This window comes from Fundulus heteroclitus, chromosome 15 (genome assembly GCF_011125445.2).
Source record: "Fundulus heteroclitus isolate FHET01 chromosome 15, MU-UCD_Fhet_4.1, whole genome shotgun sequence".
Classification (NCBI taxonomy): Eukaryota; Metazoa; Chordata; class Actinopteri; order Cyprinodontiformes; family Fundulidae; genus Fundulus; species Fundulus heteroclitus.
In genome coordinates, this window is record NC_046375.1 from 26996735 (window position 1) to 27022579 (window position 25845).

Consider the following 25845-nt stretch of genomic DNA (forward strand, 5'->3'; position numbering starts at 1 on the left):
TCACTTACAATGTACTTGGTAGATAATTATTGTTTTTTTTCTTTAAAATGTCACAATTCAATTAATGCATTGTTAGGAAAATCAATATACAGTAATAATGTGTGACTAACTTGCTCAGGAAGACGATTATTGTACAGCTAGAACCTTCTAGCTAACCAGCTAGAAGATTATTGCTCTTCTAGCTAGGTTCCTTCATGAGACGCCTTGTCTTCACATCAGTCTCTGCTTGCCCCACATGATCTCATTCAGTTTGATTGTCAGGCTATTAAGCCACTTAAACAGAATCCATTCATATTAAGATTTAATTAGTGAAAAATACCAGCCATAATTATTCATTATAAAAGTCCTGAACATTTTCACGTCACTGTTGCTTATTCTAATTATTGCCATTGCTGCCCCTGCATGACTCCTTATTGTTCCTCCTCCACTGAGGAAGACAGTAACATGTTTTGTTTGTCTAAAGGCCTTGGGCTTATTGGTAGGCATCAAGGGGGCCAGCTGGAAATCATTGTTGCTAACGAGCTTTCACAACTCTAATGCAGGCTCTCCAAGTGTGTCTGAAATTATAATGGATCTTAGCCAAATGATATCAGGCAGCACTGTGATATCAGAAAGTATGGAGATAATTTCCTGCCAAAACGTTGTAAGCAAAAAAATGTGTTGCACACAAATAAAACCTGTTTTGCACACAAAATGATATGTCTCACACACAAAAAATTGTTTTGCAAACTGTTCGCCAACCTTGCACTCAAAATATCATTTATAAGTTTTCCTCGAGTACAAAACGGTCTGTGCTTGCACAAAACAGCCTCTGCTCGAGTACGAAACAATCCCACCACCGCTGCGGTAAATTTGTGCCAAAAGTCACGTGATGCATTGAGTTGTTGTTCAGACTTCCCGACAGCAGGGGGCGCACCCAAAAAAACTGAAACGCACCGGTTTGGCTGAGGAAGAGAGACGTGATAACACAGCTAACAGCATCAGCACCCCACAGGTAACTTTCAAAACTTTCCCGGTGAAAAAGTAACAGCTCACTGATAGATCATGTAAGATTTTAGTTAAAGGCCCTGTTTAGTTTTATCTCTGATCTAAAAATGCTGTGTAACGGACTTTTGAAAAATAATGTATTTAGACTATGATTTGATCTTTACTCTCCTTTCAGAATTAAACGTCTTTGGAGACGTGTGGTGCGCAGGAACTAACATACACAACAATGTGCTGCACTCAGGAGAGGACAACAATTCGCTTGACCTGTCAAACATGTTAGATAACTTCTGTTGTCACCATTTATTTGTCCCAAGACTACAACTAAGTTTTCACACCATCAGCAGTGGCTGGGATGACAATTCACTCAGAACTGAGGGGAATCTAACACTCAGTCAGTTATGGAAGATGGGAAGCATCCAGCATGCTGTGGTAGAACCAGAAATCACAGAGGTAAGAAGGATTTTTTTGTGCTGGCTATTATACAGTTTCTCACATTAATGCGTATATTTCAAACCAGAAATGAATTTATCTGATCATTTATCTGATCACTCCAATACAACAAAACATTGAGTACATCAGAGAGGTGGCACTGAAACTGGTTTCTTTGAAATCTGTTTATTATGGTCCTTCAAAATAATTAATGGATTTTGGAGTCATTTGCTTTTCCATCCTTAGCTTCATAAATTTAATTATATTCAGTAAGTTGTAGCAACAGAATCACGGCCTCTTTTTGATTCTCTATATATCTTTCTTGCAGGGACTCTGCCTGCCTCATATTGACTGGAACAACAGTGGACTGCTGGATGACCCACACTGTGGGGTCACTATTTCTGAAACTGGCAATGTGTTGAGCCCTGAACAACTTGGTAGCCCTGAGGGCAGCCATGGATGCACTGGGACATTCTGAATCGCACGGCTCAGAATATATATATATATATATATATATATATATATATATATATATATATATATATATATATATATATATATATATATATATATATACTTTACGGGTTTAATCTTATTGTGGTTACCATTGTTGCAAAAGGTTTTTAAATAGTAAAATCTAGCCAGGGAAATGTAACTAAGTTAGTGTATTCACTGAATAAAAGTGTAGAACTGCTGGGATTATGATGGTAAATGTGTATGGTACTGTATAAAAATTTTGAAAATGCTGAGGTTATTGGAAAAAAGGGCACATGGAGCTGTTAATAAACCTGAGGATGCAAACAGTGTGGGAAAATGAAACAGTCCTTTATTTTCCACATTGCATAATAAACATACCCTTTCATAAAGTCTTCATTTCCAATTCTTACCAATATCAATCAAAGTGAATACACCTTTCCACAAGGATTGCTTTTATTGTTGAAATCAAGACTGAAAGAACTCCATTAATTCTCCAGGTTTTTCCCAGTAAACAATCCATGTATTACCATAAAGCGGGCTGTATAAAACAAACTGGCTGATGAAATGGATGAAGCCAAAAACAGGACTATGAAAAACAATTTCTGCATGTAAGACTGTCAGGAAATTTAGAACCTCAAACCTGGCCTTTTTTTTCCAGCCTAAACGGCTCCACTAAGAGCTATGAAGGACATGCTGCAACAGTTAGTGATCAAAGTAGTTAATACTGGGAACTAAAACGGTTACATATTAAGTTATTTTTAAACAAGCTCAAATCATCTGCCGTATGTTTAAAGATTACATAAAATTTTGAATTGTTCAAGTCTTGGTAGTCTTGTGATGGAAGTCGGCGTGTCTCAAAGCAGGTTGATGATCTGGTAGCCTTCCATCCAGCCCAGAACTTTGATGACCTTCACCTCATCAGTGGATGCTGGAAAACAGATATGTGTTATGGATATGTAAAGGATAATACTCCTCTTAAAGAAAAAAAAAATTACCAAGAGGAAAACAAACGTTTTAAGAAAATATCTGCCCATGTGGCCAATTCCAGCTGTGGTTTTTGCCATGGCCAAACCAATTTTATTAAGTGCACAACACATATTTGCAATTGGGCACAGATGACCTCATTTTTACTTTGAAGAAATTAAGGAGTTAGAAAGGTAGTGAGATATAATCTAGATCTGCTGCTATATGCTTTACTTGTAACATTCATATTTATGTTAGAAAACGCAATTTTTAATTAATTTCCTTACCAATTTTCAAATAATCAATATCCACTCGTTGCAATTATTTTAAATTGCTTAAGAATCCGTTTTGCACATAAGCATACATGCATTGGTTTAACAGTTTTAGGATAAATTATCATATCCAAACACCAATTTAGGTTTACACCAATAAGAACAACAGACAGTCAGTTGAAAACAACATAAAAACACATTATAATCTGTTAACAATGCATTTATCTGGGTATCCACTCAGGTACTATTTATTTGACAACAAAGTAAAGGGAGAAGCCAACCAGTGGGGTTACATTACAAAGCAAAAGTTGTTTTAGCATGGCGTTCAACCTAAGGCTAGCTTTCATGTAATTTGCTCTAAAACGTAACATGGTCCCTTACTGTAACACAGCAGTACCTTTAACTGAAATCTTACATGTTCTATCTGCAAAGTGAGCTGTTACTTTTTCACCGGGAAAGCTTTGAAAGTTACCTGTGGGGTGCTAATGCTGTTAGCTGCACTGAGCTATGGTGTCACGTCTTTCTTCCTCAGCCAAACCGGCGCGTTTCAGTTTCTTTCGGGTGCGCCCCCTGCTGTCGGGAAGTCTGAACAACAACAACTCAATGCATCACGTGACTTTTGGCACAAATTTACCGCAGCGGTGGTGGGATTGTTTCGTACTCGAGCAGAGGCTGCTTTGTGCGAGCAGAGGCTGTTTTGTGCAAGCACAGACCGTTTTGTACCCGAGGAAAACTTATAAATGATATTTTGAGTGCAAGGTTGGCGAACAGTTTGCAAAACAATTTTTTGTGTGTGAAACATATCTTTTTGTGTGCAAAACAAGTTTTATTTGTGTGCAACACATTTTTTTGCTTACAACGTTTTGGCAAGAAATTATCTCCATAAGAAAGGCCGGCCCACTGAGGGATTTGTCCCTGCTGATCTCATGACTTTGCTGAGCAGCCCATGCACCATCCCTCCAACTCTTTGCTGCACATAGAAGTGCAAGTGCAAATGGAACATTGTGTAAGACCTTCACAGAGGCAAGTGCCCCATATGTACATACTGATGCCAAACCTTCCATCTGGCTACTTTAAGGGATTGCTTAGAGTATTTCCAGCAGTATTGACATAATATTAAACTAAATGCATTTTAGCTTGATTCATCATTTGATAAAAACTTCAGCCGGCACTTTGAGTCTTTCTCCCTTGTTGTGTTTATCAATTGGGGTTGATTACTATTAATTTCTCTTTATTTATTAGATTAGATAAAAATAGTTTATTTCTACTTATTCTCACCAGAGCTTCAGCGTCCCATTGGTTTGTGTGGTGCCAGTGGCACATTGAATTACTCCCCTGGTGTGGCAAAAAAAATAAAATAAAGATTTAAACAAATACTTTTCAGTTTGCTGAACAAGCTGCTTATCATGTATATCCAAGAACATATTAACTGTAACGTTTCTGGCACTGGAGCTGCTGATTGCAATCAGCACACCTGTGTCTGTCTCCGCCCTGGTTGCTTAAAAGCTCTGCTCCTCGCAGTCTCCAGTGCCAGAACGTCTCTAGCCATACGGTGAGCGCTTCCAGCATTTTTGAATTCCTGTCTGCCTGTCTGCCTCTCGACCTGTTCTGCCTCTGTTTTCTGGAAACCTGCCTGCCCCTTTGGATTTGTCTGCCTGCCTGAGTCCTGCCTGTCAGCCTCAGAGATCTGGACTGCCTCACCGTGTTTCTGACCCCAGCCTGTCCGTGAGTAAAACGAGTTCGCCTGCCCCCTGTCGGTCTGTGCTTTCTGGATTCTGACCTGGACCTGGACCTGGACGCCCTGTTGGATTCTCCCTTGGAAACCGCTGCCTGAGTTAAACGGATTTTCCCCTGACAAAGACCTGGACCGGACCTGGACAAAGAGCCCTGGATAACCCCCTCTCAGACGCCTTCGTCATAAGGAGTCAGAGTTCTGCCCTCAGCACGTCCAGGTTAGTGACCCCACTTCTCTCTAACCAACCTGTTAATATCTGCTGGTCACTAACCTGCGACTCTGCCTTCAGGAGCGGCCAGTCGCTGAGTGCGAGCCGATCCAGGGGACCGCGCCGCCAGCGCCAAAATAAAGACTGATAATATTTTGTACTCACTTGTTTTCGGGTATTTCTTGGGTCCTCCTAAATTCATCACAGTACGTTCTGGCCAAACATGGACCCTGTACCCGAAACCCAGTGGCGCGCGGGGGTAGAGAAATCCATTTTTGAATTACAAGCCGGCGTCTCGGAGATTTTAGGCCATCTTCGAACTCAGGGAAGCACGCAGCCTTCACTTCCGCAAGCCGCTTCCTCTAGCCCTCCGTCACTTCCGGTGACGTCATCCTCGTCAGAGCCCCGTCTCTCCCCGCCGGCAATGTTCTCCGGTGATCCAGAACATTGCAGGGCTTTTCTCACACAGTGTGAGATACATTTTGAATTGCAACCTTCCTCATTCCCTTCAGACCGGTCCAAAGTAGCGTACGTGATTTCACTGCTAGCCGGCAAAGCCAGGTTGTGGGGAACTTCCGAGTGGCAAAATGACTCACGCATCTGCCACTCATATCATGACTTCTCCACGGAGCTTGTAAGAGTTTTCTGTCCCTTGCTGCCCTGCCGGGAGTCCTCTAGGGGGCTTCTGACCCTGAGACAGGGAGATAGATCTGTGGCAGATTATGTTATTGATTTTCATTTATTGTCTGCCGATAGCCTCTGGAACGAGTTTGCCCTTATGGACGCTTTTATTTTTGGGCTCAACGATAAGATTAAGGATGAGCTCGCCACTCGAGAGTACCCTAAATCCCTGAAGCAGCTCGAGGAGCTGGCCAACAGAGTGGACCTCCGCCTCATGGAACGGCGAAGGGAACGTCGTTCGACGTCATCTATCCCCCCTCCAGTATCGGCCCCTTCCCCTGTTACTTCACCAGGTTCACCAAAACTATCTGAGCCGGAACCCATGCAGCTGGGCAAGATGAGCCTCACCAGGGACGAGTATCAGCGCAGACTGCAGCAGAGACTCTGCCTCTACTGTGGAGGGACAGGTCATCAGGTCCGGAGCTGTCCAGTTAAAAGTCCAAGCTCAGTAGGGGGTGGGGCATCCCTTCTGAGCTACACCAAACTTACTGTTCCTCCCAACCGTTTAATTCCTGCTACCTTGACTTTTTCCTCACAATCCCACAACATCTCTGTTTTCATCGACTCAGGAGCCGACACTGAGTTTCTGGATGAAGGCCTGGCCAGGAAGCTTAACGTCCCGCTTCAAAGCGCTTCCGCAGCTCGTAGTGTCCTCGCCCTGGATGGGCACGAGCTCAACCAGTCACGCCTCATCTCCGAGCCTGTGGAAATGACCTTGGGAGGTAATCATAAGGAGAGACTCACCTTTATGGTTATTGACTCCCCGCAGGTTCCAGTGATCCTGGGCGCTACCTGGCTCCGCAAGCACAACCCCCAGATAGACTGGCGTCGCAACGAGATAACAGGTTGGGCTTCGTCTTGTTCAGAGTTCTGTTTATCCTCCGCTCAGCCTCTCCGTTCTTCCGAGGGTAGAGGAGATGAATTTTACCCAGACCTGTCCAGGGTTCCGTCCGTGTACCATGATTTAAAGGAGGTGTTTAATAAGGCCAAGGCCACGAGTTTACCTCCTCATCGCCCTTATGATTGTGTGATTGACCTGTTACCAGGCGCCGCTCCGCCCAGAGGTCGCCTTTATTCGTTGTCTGCCCCAGAGTCCCGGGCCATGCAGGACTATATTAGTGAGTCCCTAAGGGCAGGCATCATTCGCCCTTCTTCCTCTCCAGCGGGGGCGGGGTTTTTCTTTGTTGAAAAGAAGGATGGCTCCCTCCGCCCTTGCATTGATTACAGGGGCCTTAACAGTATCTCGGTAAAGAACCGATACCCAATTCCTCTAATGAACACCGCTTTTGATCAGGTCCAAGGGGCTCAGGTTTTTACCAAGTTGGACCTTCGCAACGCCTACCACTTAGTCCGGATAAAGGAGGGTGACGAGTGGAAGACCGCGTTTAACACCCCTACCGGCCATTATGAATACCTGGTAATGCCTTTCGGCCTTACTAACGCTCCTGCAGTGTTTCAAAACCTGGTGAACGAGGTTCTTGGGGACATGATCGGCCAATTTGTATTTGTTTATCTTGATGATATTCTCATCTATTCCAAAGACCTCACTACTCATAATCAACACGTCCGCTCCGTCCTTCTCCGCCTACTTCAGAATCAGCTCTATGTGAAGGCAGAAAAGTGCGAGTTCCACACTACTTCAACCTCCTTCCTTGGTTTTGTTTTGTCGCCTGGGCAGATTGCCATGGATCCAGCCAAGGTTCGGGCCGTAACTGAGTGGCCGACCCCGGTGGATCGAAAGCAGCTCCAGAGGTTTCTGGGGTTTGCTAATTTTTACAGGAGGTTTATTAAGAACTACAGTCAGGTCGCTTCTCCTCTCCACGCCCTCACCTCTTGCAAAGCTAAATATCTCTGGAATGAACAGGCAGACAAGGCTTTCAGGCGTCTCAAGGAACTGTTCACTTCAGCCCCGGTCCTTGTTTCTCCTGACCCAGAGAAACAGTTTGTTGTGGAGGTGGATGCGTCTAGCTCTGGTGTTGGAGCCATCCTCAGCCAGGAGGGAGATGATGGTCGTTTTCACCCCTGTGCCTTTTTTTCCAGGAGGTTATCTAAATCTGAGCAGAACTACGATGTAGGCAACCGGGAACTCCTGGCAGTGAAACTGGCCCTAGAAGAATGGAGGCACTGGCTCGAAGGCTCCAAGACACCTTTTTTAGTCTGGACCGATCATCGCAACCTGGAGTACCTGAAGACAGCTAGAAGACTCAATCCCAGGCAGGCCAGGTGGGCTCTGTTTTTTAGTCGGTTCAGCTTCACCCTCTCCTACAGGCCGGGGTCAAAGAACACCAAGCCAGACGCCTTATCAAGGGTCTTCGAGGCGAACGAGGAGGATCCGCAGGAGGAACGCGGGTTCGTTCTACCGGATTCTGTGAGGTGTGCTGTCTCCCGCCTAGGACTTGAGAGGGAGGTAAGGGAGTCCCTGGCCTCTGTTCAGGTGCCGGAGGCCTGTCCTAAGGACAGGCTCTTTGTTCCTCCAGGCCTCAGACCAAAAGTGTTAGAATTTTGTCACAGCTCCCGTTTGTACGGCCATCCAGGCGTCAGTAAGACCATCCGACTTATCAGGTCCCAGTTTTGGTGGCCGTCCCTGGTTAAGGATGTCGGGGAGTTTGTTGCCGCCTGTTCCCCTTGCAGTCAGGCGAAGGTTTCTCGACGTCCCCCTTCGGGGTTGCTTCACCCTCTCCCAGTCCCTCCTCGACCGTGGTCCAGCCTGTCAATGGACTTTATCACGGGTCTCCCTTCCTCTGACGGTCACTCAGTCATCCTCACGATAGTTGACCGGTTCTCTAAAATGGTTCATCTAGTTCCTTTACACAAACTTCCTTCGGCAAAGGAAATGGGTCTCATCCTGGCCAAAGAGGTTTTCAGGTTACACGGTCTGCCTTCTGACATTGTGTCAGATCGGGGCCCCCAGTTTGTGGCCCGCTATTGGCAAGAATTCTGCGCTATGCTGGGGATCTCTGTGAACCTTTCCTCCGGTTTCCACCCCCAGACAGACGGTCAATCCGAGAGGATGAACCAGGAGGTCGAGACCAAGATCCGCCTCTTCTGCCAGTCTGACCCCTCCAAATGGGCGCTGAATTTACCGTGGGTGGAACATGCGATTAAAGCTACGCCCTCCTCCTCTACTGGTCTCTCTCCCTTCTATGTGGTTTACGGGTTCCAACCACCAGTATTTACCACACAAGAGATCGAATCCCGAGTCCCGTCCGCCCGTCTCTCTGCTTTGAGATGTCGGCGTGCCTGGAGAAGGGCCAGGAAGGCCATACACGCCGCTTCTCAGAGTCAGTCCCGTGCAGCCAATCGTCGGCGGGTTCCAGCCCCTACCTACCAAGTGGGAGATAGGGTTTGGCTGTCCACCAGGGATCTTCCTCTGAGGGTGGACAGTAAGAAGCTGGCACCATGCTTTATTGGGCCATTCCCTGTCACCAAGATCATCAACCCGGTGGCGGTCCGCCTCCGTCTGCCTTCTACCATGAAGGTTCACCCCACCTTCCACGTGTCCCGTATCAAGCCTGTCAACAGCTCCAGTCTGTCTCCCGCCACCACGCCCCCACCTCCCCCCCGCCTGGTTGATGGCTCTCCGGTTTTCACCGTGAAGAGGATCCTTAAGTCCCGTAAGTGGGGTCGAGGCACCCAGTACCTCATCGACTGGGAGGGTTATGGTCCGGAGGAACGGCAGTGGGTCCCGTCCCGCCACATCTTGGACAAATCCCTCATTAGGGATTTTCACAGAGCCCATCCGGACCGACCTGGGGCGTCTGGAATCCGCCCTTGAGGGGGGGGCTCTGTAACGTTTCTGGCACTGGAGCTGCTGATTGCAATCAGCACACCTGTGTCTGTCTCCGCCCTGGTTGCTTAAAAGCTCTGCTCCTCGCAGTCTCCAGTGCCAGAACGTCTCTAGCCATACGGTGAGCGCTTCCAGCATTTTTGAATTCCTGTCTGCCTGTCTGCCTCTCGACCTGTTCTGCCTCTGTTTTCTGGAAACCTGCCTGCCCCTTTGGATTTGTCTGCCTGCCTGAGTCCTGCCTGTCAGCCTCAGAGATCTGGACTGCCTCACCGTGTTTCTGACCCCAGCCTGTCCGTGAGTAAAACGAGTTCGCCTGCCCCCTGTCGGTCTGTGCTTTCTGGATTCTGACCTGGACCTGGACGCCCTGTTGGATTCTCCCTTGGAAACCGCTGCCTGAGTTAAACGGATTTTCCCCTGACAAAGACCTGGACCGGACCTGGACAAAGAGCCCTGGATAACCCCCTCTCAGACGCCTTCGTCATAAGGAGTCAGAGTTCTGCCCTCAGCACGTCCAGGTTAGTGACCCCACTTCTCTCTAACCAACCTGTTAATATCTGCTGGTCACTAACCTGCGACTCTGCCTTCAGGAGCGGCCAGTCGCTGAGTGCGAGCCGATTCAGGGGACCGCGCCGCCAGCGCCAAAATAAAGACTGATAATATTTTGTACTCACTTGTTTTCGGGTATTTCTTGGGTCCTCCTAAATTCATCACAATTAACTACAGGTATACCTTCAAATACAAGCTAGACCTGAAATTAATCAACCTTTTCAGCCTATTAGCTGCAAGATGTCAAAAAGCCTTGGTTTTGACTGCAATCCTTGGAGGTTTTATGATTCAATGCAAACACTTATTACCAGCCTAGTCCTGCATCTGTAACTGGTACTGTTTTTTAGGTGGTTTCTGCTCCTCCTCCATCACGACTGTTTCCTTCTCCTGTTCCTCCTCATCTGTCTCCTCCTCACTCCTATGACTGCTATTATTCTGACCCTCTGCATCAACTCCATGACCTCGACTGAAACTGGCCTCCTCAGCTACAACTAACAATAACAGCAACAATAATAAATACAGAGTGTACAATGTTAAGACAAAAATACAATAGAAAACAACATATGGAGAGTGCTAAACACACAAACATAGTAAGGGAATTACTCAACTTGTTGATATTTTTCTTTGGCTTGTAAAAAATTGTTAATGTAGAAACACAAGAAACAGGATGTAGCCTGTAGTTATTAAAATATTATCCTTTGAACTCTCCCCAGTAATATCTTTCTTTTCCTGGTCAGGAAATATTCATTTTAATTGATAAATCAGAGTAATTATTTACACACATATGGTGTAACCTTTAATATCCTGTATGCCCTGAACACTTCCTAAACCAACTCATAATATCTGCCAAGTCTAGGATGGGATGGTACCATGTAGAGAGTGTTTGCTAACCTGTAGTCATGCTGCTTGGTCCATTACTGGCCTGGCTGACTGAAATGACGCTGCCTCGGGCCTCTCCATTAAAGAACTGACGTCCCACAGTTAAAAAACAGAGGTAAAAAATTAACTGGTTTATTTTGCACTCAAGCTGATCCTGTGGACATTTTCTCTACTCCACTCCTTTCTTTCTGACATCTTTGCTGCTTTAAGTTGCTCCAGTTTCTTTCTTGCTTTTTTAATAGTGAGGGGCCGGTTGTATCTCGCATAATATCAGACTGACTCAGACTAACTCAGCCTGACGTGGTACTGTGTACGTTTTATTATTGGGTAGAAAGAAAAACAGTTCGACCTCTGTCCGGTTTCAGCTTGAAACAGAACAGCCGTTTGTGAATCCTCCCGAACTTCTCTGGCCATCCCGCGCTTTGGTGTGACTGACTTTAGCCACCGCTCAAAGCTGGTGCTACTGGAAAAGCGACATTAATTCTGTTAGACAATTGCACTGTAGAGTAGATCCCCAGTCGTCCCGTTGCCAGCGGTTCATTTGAGAGACCCAGAGGTGAACGTCCCCAGGGCCTTTCCTCGTCTCATTTAGCCTCCAGCCTGTCAGCCTCTGTGCAGTGTGTAGGGCTGCAGCCTCTTCTCACAGCATGCAAGGTCCCTGCAGCTAGTGATATGAAAGATAATGGAAAAACGCTTTTGGGGTGCAGATTATTATTGATTTCTTTTTTTTTTTAACTGCTCGTGTCACCCCTCATGTGTCAATGAAAAACGTGCCGCCCCGGGTGGCTGCCCGGTTCCCATGTGCCAAAACCAAAACCACTACTGCTGATGAGCCTTCAACTCCGTGATCTGCAGGTTGGCTAAAAGCCTGGAAAGGAGCTTTTGATGGCAGGCATACTGACTCGAGCTTACCAGAAGGAAAAACTAGACTAGATGCTGAACAGTTTTATTGATGTGGCAGCAGAAAGCATACTAATGATGATTTTGGTTCACAGTGTTTGATTAGTTATTGTGAAATAAGTGTTGACAGCTGATCCAGTGTTCCATAGCCTGGACGAAACCCACACTGCTCTTCCTGAATCCGAGATTCGACTATCCGACGGACCCTCATTTCCAGAACGACGGAATAGAACTTACCAGGGAGGCTTAAGTAAGTGATTCCTCTGTAGTTGGAACACACCCTCCGGTTCTGCTTTTTAAATGAGGGGACAACCACCCCAGTCTGCTAATCCAGGGGAACTGCCCCTCGGTGACCTCAGCACCAGAGATGGGAGAACCCAACCCGGAGTCCCCAGGCTCTGCTTCCTCAATGGAAGACGTGTTGGTGGGATTAAGTTCTTCGAAGTATTCTGCCCACCGACACACAATATCCCGAGTCGAGGTCAGCAGCATGCCACCCCCACTATAAACAGTGTTGGTACTGCACTGCTTCCCCCTCCTGAGACACCGGATAGTGGATCAGAATCGACTCGAAGTCGTACAGAAGTTTTTCTCCATGGCCTCTTTGAACTCTTCCTATGCCCGGGTTTTTGCCTCAGCGACCAGCCCAGCGGCCTGCTGCTTTGACTGCCGGTACATATCAGCTGCTTCCAGAGTCCCACAGGTCAATAAAGCCTGATAGGACTCCTTCAGCTTCACAGCTTCCCTCACCGCTGGTGTACACCAGCGTGTTCGAGGGTTGCCACCGCGACATGCACCGACAACCTTGCGGCCACAGCTCCGACTAGCCGCCTCAACAATAGAGGCACGGAACATGGTCCACTCAGACTCAATGTTCCCCACCTCCCTAGGGGTGTGTTCAAAGCTCTCCTGGAGGTGGGAGTTAAAGCTCTGTCTCACAGGGCACTCTGCCAGACGTTCCCAGCAGACCCTCACAATACGTTTAGGCCTGCCAGGTCTGACCAGCTTCCTCCCCCACCATCGGAGCCAGCTCACCACCAGGTAATGGTCGGTGGAGAGCTCTGCACTTCTCTTCACCCGAGTGTCCAAGACAAGCGGCCGCAAAGTAAATCATTGCACTACGGCCTAGGATGTCCTGTGCCAAGACCCTCCAGGTCTCACTGTCATTGCCCACGTGAGCATTGACTCTCCCCAGAATAACAAGGGAGTCCCCAGGAGGGGCACTCTCCAGTACCCCCTCTAAGGACTTCAAAAAGGGTGGGTAATCTGAACTGCTTTTTGGCGCATAAGCACAAACAGTCAGAACCCGTACCCCCACATGTATGCGGAGGGAGGCCACTCTCCCATTCACTGGGGTAAACTCCAACGTACAGGCACCAAGATGAGGGGCAACAAGTATGCCCACTCCTGCTCTGCGCCTCTCACCAGGGGCAACTCCAGAGTGAAAGAATGTCCAACCCCTCTGAAGGAGACTGGTTCCAGAACCAGAGCCATGCGTCAAGCTAAGACCGACTATCTCTAGCCGAAACATCTCAACCTCGCGCACTAGCTCAGGCTCCTTCCCCACCAGAGAGGTGACGTTCCACGTCCCAAGGGCCAGCTTCTGCAGCCGAGGATCAGAACGCCAAGGTCCCTGCCCTCTACAGCCACCCATTGCACAACGCACCGACCCCTTTGGCCCCTCCGATAGGTGGTGAGCCCATTGGAGGGAGTTCAAGAATTTAAAAAAAGTCCAAGAATGTATTAACAGAAATAAAATGAACATCCTGAGAACACCAGTATAGAATGTTGTTGATCTGAATTAACACTTTATTTCAATGAACAAATCCTCTCTACTAGGCTAGTGAAGCTTAACTAAATCTATTAAGTTAAACAAAACATTATTTTATAAGATAACATTTTAAAGAATGATTTGCACAGTAGAAATCATTTAAATTTTATTTATATAGCGCCAATTCATGAAACATGTCATCTCAAGGCACTTTACAAAGTCAAATTCAATCATATTATACAGATTGGGTCAGAGTATACAGATTGGTCAAAAATGTCCTCTATAAGAGAACCCAGATGATTGCAACAAAGTCCCGACAAGCAGCATTCACTCCTGAAGAAGTGACCCTAGAGCCACAGGGGGAGTCGTCTGCATTGTCCATGGCTTTGCAGCAATCCCTCATACTGAGCAAGCATGAAGCGACAGCGGAAAGAAAAACTCCCCATTAACGGGAAGGAAAACCTCCAGCAGAACCGGACTCAGTATGAACGGTCATCTGCCTCGACCGACTGGGGATTGGAGAAGACAGAGAAGAGACACAACAAGAAAGACAAAAAAGCACAGAAGCACACATTGATCCAGTAATCTGTTCTACATTAGATGGTAATAGCGGGTGATCTGTCTTCCCTGGATGATGTCACAGTTAACAGAATGCAAGACCATGTGTACCTACTATGAAGAAAAATAGAGGGAACAAAAAGTTAAAAGCTGAAATGACAATAGTCATTTCAATGCAATGCAAATCCATATCTGTATCTGTAGCGATCGGTCGCTGAATGGGTTAACCCTAAAGTTATACAAAACACCATTAAATTTACATTAATCTTCCATATTAATGTTGTAATAACACTCATAGAACTATCGAACAATGGCAGAGTGAAACAAAAACAACCATTATGCAACCGTGGTTGCATTGACTCAATGTTACCCGTGAAGCTAGAAGCTCTCTGTTCGCGGACATTCACTGCTAATTTAAAATACTTTTCAGATGTATTTGGTTGTAGTGAGCAGACCGGACAACACAGACATTAATATCCCTTCGATGTATAAAACCCTTATGGAAATAAAGTTTGTCAGAACTTTAAAAATGCATCAGCAAAGCTTGGTTTCTATAATCCTAGTGGGGCTAGCATGTTAGCTCAGTCAAGCTTTAAAAACAAAGTGAAAACACATTAAGTAAACCATCCTAAACTTTTCCTGTTTATTTCTCTGCCAAACCTCTCCCGTTATCTCTGGTTGTGGCAACGGAGTGTCCGGTTGCAGTGAATTACTCCAAGGTAAAGATGGTAATCTCAGCAGCGAGCTGGCAGCTATCTTGAAAGGGGGAAACAGCGGTCGTTTGGAAAGCCAGGCCTGGCTAGGCGAGTTGTACACAGGTCCGCGAAGGGGCTGCATTCGGCCTGTGAAGGGGGTTGCAGCATGGGCTCTGCACTCCTGCAGGATAGTAGCTTGTCTCCTCAGTATGGATTCCTCTCTCCATGAGGGTCAACAGGCAAAGAGGAAGATAAGTCTGGTGTAGTCTGGCTTCATAGCAACGGCACCCCGCTGAGGGGGGCAGTTACTTGGTGCCTGTAAAAGTCTTGACAAGGCGGCTTCTAGCTCTTCCTGTCTCATTCACTAAGGGCCGCCTCACCCGGTTTGTAGATTAGGCAGCAAAGGAAGAAAACGCTTATCAGAGACAAAACACTTGAAATATATGTATTACTATTGAAATTCCAGGGGGAGACACACACAGCGTTATCATAAAGCTCATGTAATGTAATCCGAAGTTCGCCTGTCCATGCCGGTTGTAAGCGAATGTCTGCCCAACCCCGCCCAGGGGCGCACTTCTGATAGGCGGGACCCTCACTGTGTGCGTGACTGAATGATGTCGGGGGGGCTGGGTACACACTCATTCAATGTGTTCTTGTGTTCTCACAAGCAAAACAGATCCACATTCCAATATCAAGCAGGGCCCCAGGTTCTTAATATATTATGCAAGATGTTATTAGGAGTTAACCAGGATAAACATCAAGAACAATAAAAAAAAGCTTTTACCATCAACCTTCTTGACGGTTACTCCATAACACCTCATGTGACTCCCACTTTGCCTAGTATCCAACAAGATGGTTGAATTAACTTATTGCCTGTTAGTGACCATGGAAACCCCCATCCCATGTAGAGTTAAACCACACAGTTTAGTACTCAGAACTTAGGTTACTCTTACTGCTTTAAGTAAAATACATCATTAATACAAAAGTGATATATTTCCTTAACATTCTCAAATTTCTTTGCTTACAACTCAGTCAGATTTTTTCCTCATGGCTTGATTACACAACATTCGCCATCTGAAAATTCATTTGAGAGTTCTTGTCCAGAAAATAAAGGGTCCAGAAAAAAAACTTTTCCACACTAAAAAAAATTAAGAAAAAAAGGTAGAAAAATACACATTAAGAATTTAATTCAAAATAACTGAATCAACTGTCAGAGAAAATTAACATGTGCATTTTATATACATATAAATATTTAACTTGTGCAAATGAAATAATTAACATGTTCCAACATTTAGGTAATTAATCAAAATAAAAAATAATGTTAATCAAAAATAATGAATTCAGAATAGTAAATCAATTTAATAAATTTAAAGTGATTGGTGATACTTTAACATTGAACTTTAAATATTATCTCATAATTTGTAAAACAAAATATGCATTGCATTCATGTCAATAGGCCTTGCCTTCATCTGCAGACTGCATCTTGAGTTTTTGACCCCTGTGGTAAACTAACCATTAAAACATTCCAAAAGAAAAATCTAAGAAGAAACTGGAGAGTCTGATTCTGCATGGACAGATTCGTTTGCCTTCACAACCAATGGACTGTTACCGATGTGCTTGATATGTGGCAAGTAATTAGCAAACAATAAAAAATATAACAATGAAAGACTTTGTCAGTACAAGCACTCAGCCTTTTCTGAACAGCATACAACTTAAGATGAGTAAATGAGAACAACTTCACAGAAAGCTGAAAGAAGCAAACATACTTTCAAGAAGTGGATCAACTCTCCAAACTCAATTACTGCTGCTATTTTTGTGCCAACTCATGAGATAGTAAGGAGGGAGAAGTAGTTTACAGTTGGAGAATACATGAAAGAATCATGTAATATAAAATGAACTGCATGACATATTGCATGAAAAAATGCCAGCTTTACTAGAATTCAAAAACAAAGAAAATTATTCAGAAAATTAAAGAAATTCTCTCTCTGCAAAGACCATCAAGGATTCATCAAGGAAAGGGCTAATAAAATGGAAACAGACATTACCAGTAAGCAATTTGCATCAATTGGTCAGATCTTGTTTTTCATTTTTCACCCTGAAAGCAGCAAACATGGAGACAGGCTGGTAGTAGAGAGATTTATTAAGCGTTGTCTGATGATAGAAACGGGGGATGTGAGGTAGGTGGGGGAGGGTGGAGCAGACCAGGCAACACTGGTTTGCCTGCTCCAGGGTCTCATTGCATACCAATAGGACACTATTTCTCTTACTATATCCTTGTTATTTCTTATCCCTTCTTCCATTATTTGTACCTAATACCTAAACTGCAATAAACTAAATAATCAAGGATTGATCATCAATGGAGGATTTATAGGTATAAAAGCTTCTCTTGGTAAAGCAAATACGTTTGCATCACTATAGAACCCAGAGCACCATTCTGCTGGACTCGAAGCGCGGCATAACAAAAAAACTTAGCTGCACAGACCCAGGTCTGCCCTTAATAAATGTAAACTGACATGTTGTAACAGGTATATTGATATTTAAAAGAATTCCCACACGTGACTTAAATTTGCCTTCTTAAGATGATTTGGTGCATCTCTGTTCAGCTGATAAAGGACATCAAGTAATCCTTCACTAATCATACTAGCTTCAGGACTTCTAAGTAAAAACAACCATAAACCACTTGGCCCTTTATGAACATAGAGTCCACACAAACAGAAATGGGGTTCCTGGATTTTTCCTACTATCAAAGGTAAGCAGGGGAGTCTTGAGAAAATTCCCTCTGTAAAACACAATTCCAGCTCGGAGGGGGCAGCATCTGCTCTTTTTTCACACCTGATAGCTTGCCAGGCAACTTGGCTAAGCAAACCATGACTGATGGAGGAGCTCTGTGTTCCATGAAGGAAAATATCATTATTTCAAGGTCGGACTGAAGAGGGACAGCAGTTAAACATGCATATAAAGCACTTTTGTATCTATACAAACAAAAATGACTTACAGATAGTTATACCTAATATTAGCTTTATGGCATATATTGATTGATTTAAAGACAAATTTTCACGTAATTATTGTTGGTCACATGCTACATGTTGTTGGAATGCAATGTGATCAGTCTTATAGTATTATCATAATAGGCTTACTACAATAAGCCTATTGTGACAACAAAAAAATATGTTTAAAAAAATCCCCAAAAAGATATGTAATGTATTTGGTACATGGATGATGTATGGATATCTCATGGGTTTTGCCAAGGTTGTTGAGGTGTTATTTCTGACCAGTGAGCTATGGTAATGGCTAATAAGGCTTGGAAGTATCCGCACATCTCACTTTTTCTCATCCTTTTGTTCTATGTTTGCTTTCTCTGCTGTTTTCCTTTTCATTCATTTTGCAAGGAAAATGCTTGCTTGGTGATATTTCTTTCTAATCAGCCTTTGAAAATGCCTAACAGCAGAAGCTTTCTGGATAATACTCCCTTTTTAAAACATCTTGCCCAATTTATGCCAATAACCAAATTAATTCAATTTTAGTGTGTGGTTCTTTCATACCAAACAATGAAATTGCTTTGTATAAACACAGTCACTCGTTACAGCCCCCACTGGCTACAATGGGTGGTTGACCTCTGACATCAAGAAAAAGCACAACTGCCACTCACTGGATTTTTATCTTTTTTTAGACCATACTCTGTTAATCCAATGTATAGTTGTGTGGGGAAATTGTAGCAAATCAGCTGCTTAAAATGTATGTGGTCTTCACGGCACCTTGGTGAATAACTCAACTGAGTTACTGCCATACTGTTGGCCAGCATGGAGTATCTTAGTAGTCTTAAGTAGAAACAGGATAGTTAGCACAGGGAGAAAATAGATTGTTTTTAGGCTTCTCGTGCTTCAGCATTCCCTGCAACAAGGCTCCTTCAATTTACACTCGACAAAAATATAAACGCAACACTTTTGGTTTTGCTCCCATTTTTATGAGATGAACTCAAAGATCACCTCCCCACCCCATAAAACAAAACTGCACCTTTCAGAGTGGCCTTTTATTGTGGGCAGTCTAAGGCACACCTGTGCACTAATCATGGTGTCTAATCAGCATATTGATATGGCACACCTGTGAGGTGGGATGAATTATCTCAGCAAAGGAGAAGTGCTCACTATCACAGATTTATACTGGTTAGTGAACAATATTTGAGGGAACTCGTGATATTGTGTATGTGGAAAAAGTTTTAGATCTTTGAGGTCATCTCCTAAAAATGGGAGCAAAACCAAAAGTGTTGCGTTTATATTTTTGTTGAGTGTACATGGCTGCTTTATTTAAGTACTTGCTTTCAAAATGTTTTTTTCATGAGAACCATGTAGTGATAGGAGCCATCATGGTGACATGGCAACCACAGTGAAAAGGCAAATAAACTGTGAGATAAATTCAGAGAGGAGTTGATTAAATGCTAAAATCAGAGGTAAAAGCACATACAATGCCCACATTAAAAGAAGTTGTTAAAAAGAATTTCAACATGCTGAATGTTGAAATTCCACTGTGGCTGTATGTTCAGATCAACATTCAGAGGAGGTAGGGAGACTAGGAAGAATGAGAGGTTCCCCCCACAATGATAAAGACCTCCCTCCCCCGAAAAATAAATAAACAAAATCAAAGAAAAGAAAAACTACAAAAAACATTTTAGGACACTGATGGGTGTTGAGCGCTGCCTGGGTCTGAGTAGTGGGCGCACCTCCTTTAATGTCTGAGAGAAATCCTCATGTAGTTTGGCTGCAATTCACTGCTTTACCATCTTTTTCGCCAATTTCCCCTGTCTGCGAAATGAGCGTACGGCTGGGTCAGAGTTGCCGTGAGGACCACACACTTTCCGGTCAATTTTTTTATTTTTTTTTATAGACCCCAACTTTTGCATGGAAAGTGATGTATGCACATTTCAGTCCCCATTTAGTGCATATGCAAGCTTTATAAATGAGACACCTGGCTCAACAAAGACTCCCTCAATCTCAAGGCCTGAAAATTCATTCACCTTAAAAGACTAACCATCGGTGTAACTACCAACATACCTCTTCTCACTCTTAAAGATTTAATATGGCTGATCTAGGTAGTTGCTGCTTTCCCCTATCCTGAAGACAGCCTCGCTCCCTCGTAGTTGCTATTACATAGAGGTGAGTTATACTGTACTTTAAGGTAAAAAGGACACCTGTAAAGGAAAAGGGGAACTGTTAAAATTTTAATACAAATTTAACAACTTCCCTTTCCAAATAATAAAAAATTATTTGATATATTTGTTCCATAGAAGGGACCGATGCCAGATAGCACATTCACAGTATGGGGACCAAAAACCTGGTTGCCATGAAGTTTCATCCATTAGATTCAATGAAAGGAAGTTCAGCGTGATACCTAAAATTCACAAAAAAACAACAGATTGTGCTTAGGCGTGTATAAGATAGGTAACCCAGTACCAGCCATTAATGGTAGGTCATGGTACTGTAGAAACACACACTTACACATCACATACAACTCTTACTCTGGTGGCATTGTTGGGGTAAATAAAAAAATAAATTTCAGGGTTTTTTTTCCATTTACTTTTTGTTTAATTATAACCTTCCCGTATATTATTTTATAATTATTTTTGATTTCAAAATTGCGTTGGGGTGACAGGGTGGACTCTGTGCGGGATTGTAGTTGATTGCCTGTAAATTGCATATGATATGACAGATATATGAGACTCACGATAACATAATAAATAGGCCACCACACCGCACATATTATAGCAATTTCAATTACTTACTCACAAATAACAACTAATCAACAAATAAATATGTACATTGTAAGGTGAGCAAACTTGCCTTCAGGACCTGCGTGGCAGCATGAATGGGCTAGAGTCCAGCTGTACAAGTGGAGTCAGCAGTATCTACCTCTCCATTCTACATAATCACCACCCAAGTGTTATGTCAGTAATCATTCATACGGTGGCTTGGTCGAACATCTGCTTTCATGTCCATCAAATTCCCATGTTTGCATATGGACACCCATCCAACTTTGTCGCTATGTAAGTCCCGATAAGCTTGAGCGTTTCAAGTTATTAATGGCATTCCTGTCTACGGACTCAACAAAATCCGAAAATATTTTTCCTGGTTGTAACATTTGGCCATTTCGTCATGTTATCCTCCCAGTTTGATATAGTAGCAGGGTGGATGTTTGACAAACCACCTTGTATAAGAACTAAATGAGAATGCACCCATTTTAGAGCCATCACCATCCAGTGTAAATAAACACTGACCTTACTCAACTGTAAATGAGTAGCAGAATTAGCTAAATTGTGGAAATATGCCAGAAATGCCCATTGAAACTTGTCTATTGTTTGTGTTAAAGTTTTGTCAATTATGTATTCCATAATTGAGTGTCCCAATGATCCTAGGAGCTATGCTGTCAGGGGCTTTAAGCCCCTAGTAGGGTCACCCAAGGCAGACAGGTCCTGGGTGAGGGACCAGACAAAGAGCAGCCCAAAAAGCCCCTTATGATGAGTACAATTATTGGATCTCGTGTTCCCTCGCCCGGACGCGGGTCACCGGGGCCCCACTTTGGAGCCAGGCCTGGAGGTGGGGCACATTGGCGAGCGTCTGGTGGCCGGGCTTTTACCCATGAAGCCCGGCCAGGCTCGGCCCGAAGAGGCGACATGGGTCCCCTTTCCGATGGGCTCACCACCTGTCTGAGGGGCCAAAGGAGTTGGGTGCATTGTGCAACGAGTAGCAGTAGAGGGCGGGGACCTTTGCTTTCCGATCCTCGGCTGCAGAAGCTGGCTCTTGGGACGCGGAATGTCACCTCTCTGGTGGGGAAGGAGCCTGAGCTCGTGCACAAGGTTGAGAGTTTCCGACTAGAGATAGTCAGACTCACCTCGACGCACCGCTCTGGCTCTGGAACCAGTCTCCTCGAGAGGGGCTGGACATTCTTCCACTCAGGAGTTGCCCCTGGTGAGAGGCACCGAGCTGAGCATACTTGTTGCCCCTCATCTTGGTGCTTGCACGTTGGGGTTCTCCCCGGTGAACGAGAGGGTGGTCTCCCTCCGCATTCGTGTGGGGGGACGGGCTTATGCGCCAAACAGCAGTTCAGATTACCCACCCTTTTTGGAGTCCTTGGAAGGGGTACTGGAGAGTGCCCCTCCTGGGGACTCCCTCGTTTTGCTGGGGGACTTCAACGCTCACGTGGGCAATGACAGTGGGACCTGGAAGGGTGTGGTTGGGAGGAATGGCCCACCTGATCTGAACTCGAGTGGTGTTTTGTTGTTGGACTTCTGTGCTCGTCATGGATTGTCCATCACAAACACCATGTTCAAGCATAAGGGTGTCCACATCTGCTCTTGGCACCAGGACACCCTAGGTCGCAGTTCATTGATCGACTTTGTTGTCGTTTCATCTGATCTGCGGCCGCAGATCAGATGAGGGGCAGAGCTCTCCACCGACCATTACCTGGTGGCGAGTCCGATGGTGGGGGAAGAAGCCGGTAAGACCTGGCAGGCCTAAACGTATTGTGAGGGTTTGCTGGGAACGTCTGGCAGAGTCCCCTGTGAGACGGACCCTCCGGGAGAACTTTCAACACGTCCCGAGGGAGACGGGGGACATTGAGTCTGAATGGACTGTGTTCCACGCCTCTATTGTTGAGGCGGCTAGTCGGAGCTGTGGCCACAAGGTTTTCGGTGCATGTCGCGGCGGCAACCCTCGAACACGCTGGTGGACACCAGCGGTGAGGGAAGCCGTCAAGCTGAAGAAGAAGTCCTATCGGGCTTTATTGGCCTGTGGGACTCCGGAACCAGCTGATGTGAATTAGAACAGATTACTAGATCAATGTGTGCTTCTGTGCTTTTTTGTTTCTCTTGTTGTGTCTCTGTTCTGTCTTCTGTAACCCCAGTCGGTCGAGGCAGATGACCGTTCATACTGAGCCCGGTTCTGCCGGAGGTTTTTTTTCCCCGTTAATGGGTGGTTTTTCTTCCCACTGTCGCTTCATGCTTGCTCAGTATGAGGGATTGCAGCAAAGCCATGTACAATGCAGATGACTCTTCCTGTGGCTCTACGGTTCCCCAGGAGTGAATGCTGCTTGTCGGGACTTTGATGCAATCAACTGGTTTCCTTATATAGGACATTTTTGACCAATCTGTATAATCTGACCCAATCTGTATAATATGATTGAACTTGACTTTGTAAAGTGCCTTGAGATGACATGTTTCATGATTTGGCGCTATATAAATAAAATTGAATTGAATTGAATTGAATTGAATGTGTACCGGCAGTCGAAGTGGCAGGCGGCTCGGCTGGTCGCCGAGGCAAAAACTCGGGCGTGGGAAGAGTTCAGAGAGGCCATGGAGAAAGACTTCCGTACGGCTTTGAAGCGATTCTGTTCCACTCTCCAGCATCTCAGGAGGGGGAAGCAGTGTGGTACCAACACTGTTTACAGTAGGGGTGGTGTGCTGCTGACCTCCACTCGGGACGTCGTGCATCGGAATACTTCAAAGACCTCCTTAATCCCACCAACACGTCTTCCATTGCGGAAGCAGAGCCTGAGGACTCTGGGTCGGGTTCTCCCATCTCTGGTGCTGAGGTTGCCGAGGTTGTTAAAAAGCTCCTCGGTGGCAAGGCTCTGGGGGTGGATGTGATTCGCCCTGAGCACCTTAAGGCTCTGGATGTTGTGGACATCGGGGGCAGTTCCCCTGGATTGGCAGACTGGGGTGGTGGTCCCCCTATTTAAAAAGGGGGACCGGGGGGGGGATGTTTTATAGAGGAATCACACTCTTAAGCCTCCCTGGTAAGGTCTATTCGGGGGTTCTGGAAAGGAGGGTCCGTCGGATAGTCAAATCTCGGATTCAGGAAGAGCAGTGTAGTTTTCGTCCTGGCCGTGGAACACTGGACCAGCTCTATACCCTCAGCAGGATTCTGGAGGGGGCATTGGAGTTTGCCCAACCAGTCTACATGTGCTTTGTGGATCTGGAGAAGGCATTCCACCGTGTCCCCCGAGGGATCCTGTGGGGGGTACTCCGGGAGTATGGAGTACCGGACCCTTTAATAAGGGCTGTCAGGTCTCTGTACGACTGGTGTCAGAGTCAGGTCCGCATTACCGGCAGTAAGTCAGACTCGTTCCGGTGAGAGTTGGACTCTGCCAAGGTTGCCCTTTGTCACCGATTCTGTTCATAGTTTTTATGGACAGAATTTCTAGGTGCAGCCAAGGTGTTGAGGGGATCCGTTTTGGTGGCCTTAGGATTGCGTCTCTGCTATTCGCGGATGACGTGGTCCTATTGGCTTCATCAGGGAGTGATCTACAGCTCTCACTGGAGCGGGTCGCAGCCGAGTGCGAAGCGGTCGGGATGAGGATCAGTGCCTCCAAATCCGAGACCATGGTCTTGAACCGGAAAAGGGTAGAGTGCCTCCTCCGGGTTGGGGAGGATGTGCTGCCCCTAGTGGAGGAGTTCAAGTATCTTGGGGTGTTGTTCACGAATGAGGGGAAGATGGAGCTTGAGATCGACAGGTGAATTGGTGCGGCGTCTGCTGTGAAGCGGGCGCTGTACCGATCCGTTGTGGTGAAGAGAGAGCAGAGCCAAAAGGCAAAGCTCTCGATTTACCGGTCGATCTACGTTCCTACCCTCATCTATGGTCACGAACTTTGGGTCGTGACCAAAAGAAGGAGATCACGGATACAAGCGGCTGAAATCAGTTTTCTCAGTAGTGTGTCTGGGCTCCCCCTTAGAGATAGGGTGAGGAGCTCAGTCATCCAGGGAGGACTCAGAGTAGAGCCACTGCTCCTCCACGTCAAGAGGAGCCAGTTGAGGTGGCTCGGGCATCTGGTCAGAATGCTTCCTGGACGCCTCCCTGGTGAGGTGTTCCGGGCACGTCCCACCGGGAGGAGGCCCAGGGGAAGACCCAGGACACGCTGGAGGGACTATGTCTCCTGAGGAGCTGGCCCAAGTGGCCAGAGAGAGGGACGTCTGGGCCTCCCTACTGAAGCTGCTTCCGACCCCGGATAAGCGGAAGAAAACGGACGGACGGTATTCCAACAACACATCATTACATAGCCATATTTTAAAATGTCTTGTCAACTTTAAACATTTTTAACATAAAAGCATGGTGGGCCACTGATCCACTGCCTCTGTGTACCTACCACTGGGCTTAGCAGGTTTTGTGGAGGACACCCCAAATTAGGTGGAGGAAAGATTGACACTGTTAGAAAAATTTTTGTTCATCATCATTGTTTTGTGATAGCTAGTATTCATCAATGGGATTTATTGGCTACATTGTTTTTGATTTATCATTTACTGTTAATTTATCCTTATTTCTTTGTTTTGTATCCTTTCTCCTTAATTATTAATTTTAAAATTGCGCTGCACAAGGTGGTTGCATGTTGGAGTAGCTCTATTTTTATTCTGCAAATCTTTTTAAGGAACTTCACTTCCTCCTTCTGTGGTTCAAAACATGTTTTTGTATGTATCACAACTGGTGTTGGATACTATGCAATTTATTTTTTTTAGCATTTGTGAAACATTTCTTATGATGCGTAACTATAGCAACCAGTTGGTTTTGTACACCCATGAGCAGCTGATTAACATCTCAAAAGCTGAAATACTTCAACTACTTCCCCAAATCCCAAATGAGCTGAAAAGGAGACACTGAGGAAACAGACCAGGAATAAGAAGAGAGAAAAGGAGGAAATCTAAACCATCTCGCCCATTGATTATTATAGTCAATGTGAGATCTTTGGGAAACAAGTTGGAGGGAATCCAAGCTTTAACAAGGACCCAGCTAGAATATCAGGAATGCAGTATTTTGCGTTTCACTGAAACATGGTTGCAAAAATCATATTCCCATCTCCAGCATCTCTCTTCCAGGCTTTCTGACCATATGAGAAGAGAGAGATTTAAAGAAGACCGGAACGACCAAAGGTGGTGGGTTGGTGATGCTGGTAAACAACAGATGATGTCATCCAGGAC

The 25845-nt window shown here is 45.3% G+C and overlaps 1 long non-coding RNA gene across 1 annotated transcript; it reads left to right on the forward strand.

The window, feature by feature from the left end:
• Positions 1 to 951: 951 nt before the first annotated feature.
• LOC118566067 lies at positions 952 to 1784 on the forward strand. The gene is made up of 3 exons (XR_004932758.1): positions 952 to 994; positions 1163 to 1437; positions 1745 to 1784. It is a non-coding gene; the product is annotated as an uncharacterized LOC118566067 (long non-coding RNA).
• The last annotated feature ends 24061 nt before the right edge of the window (positions 1785 to 25845 follow it).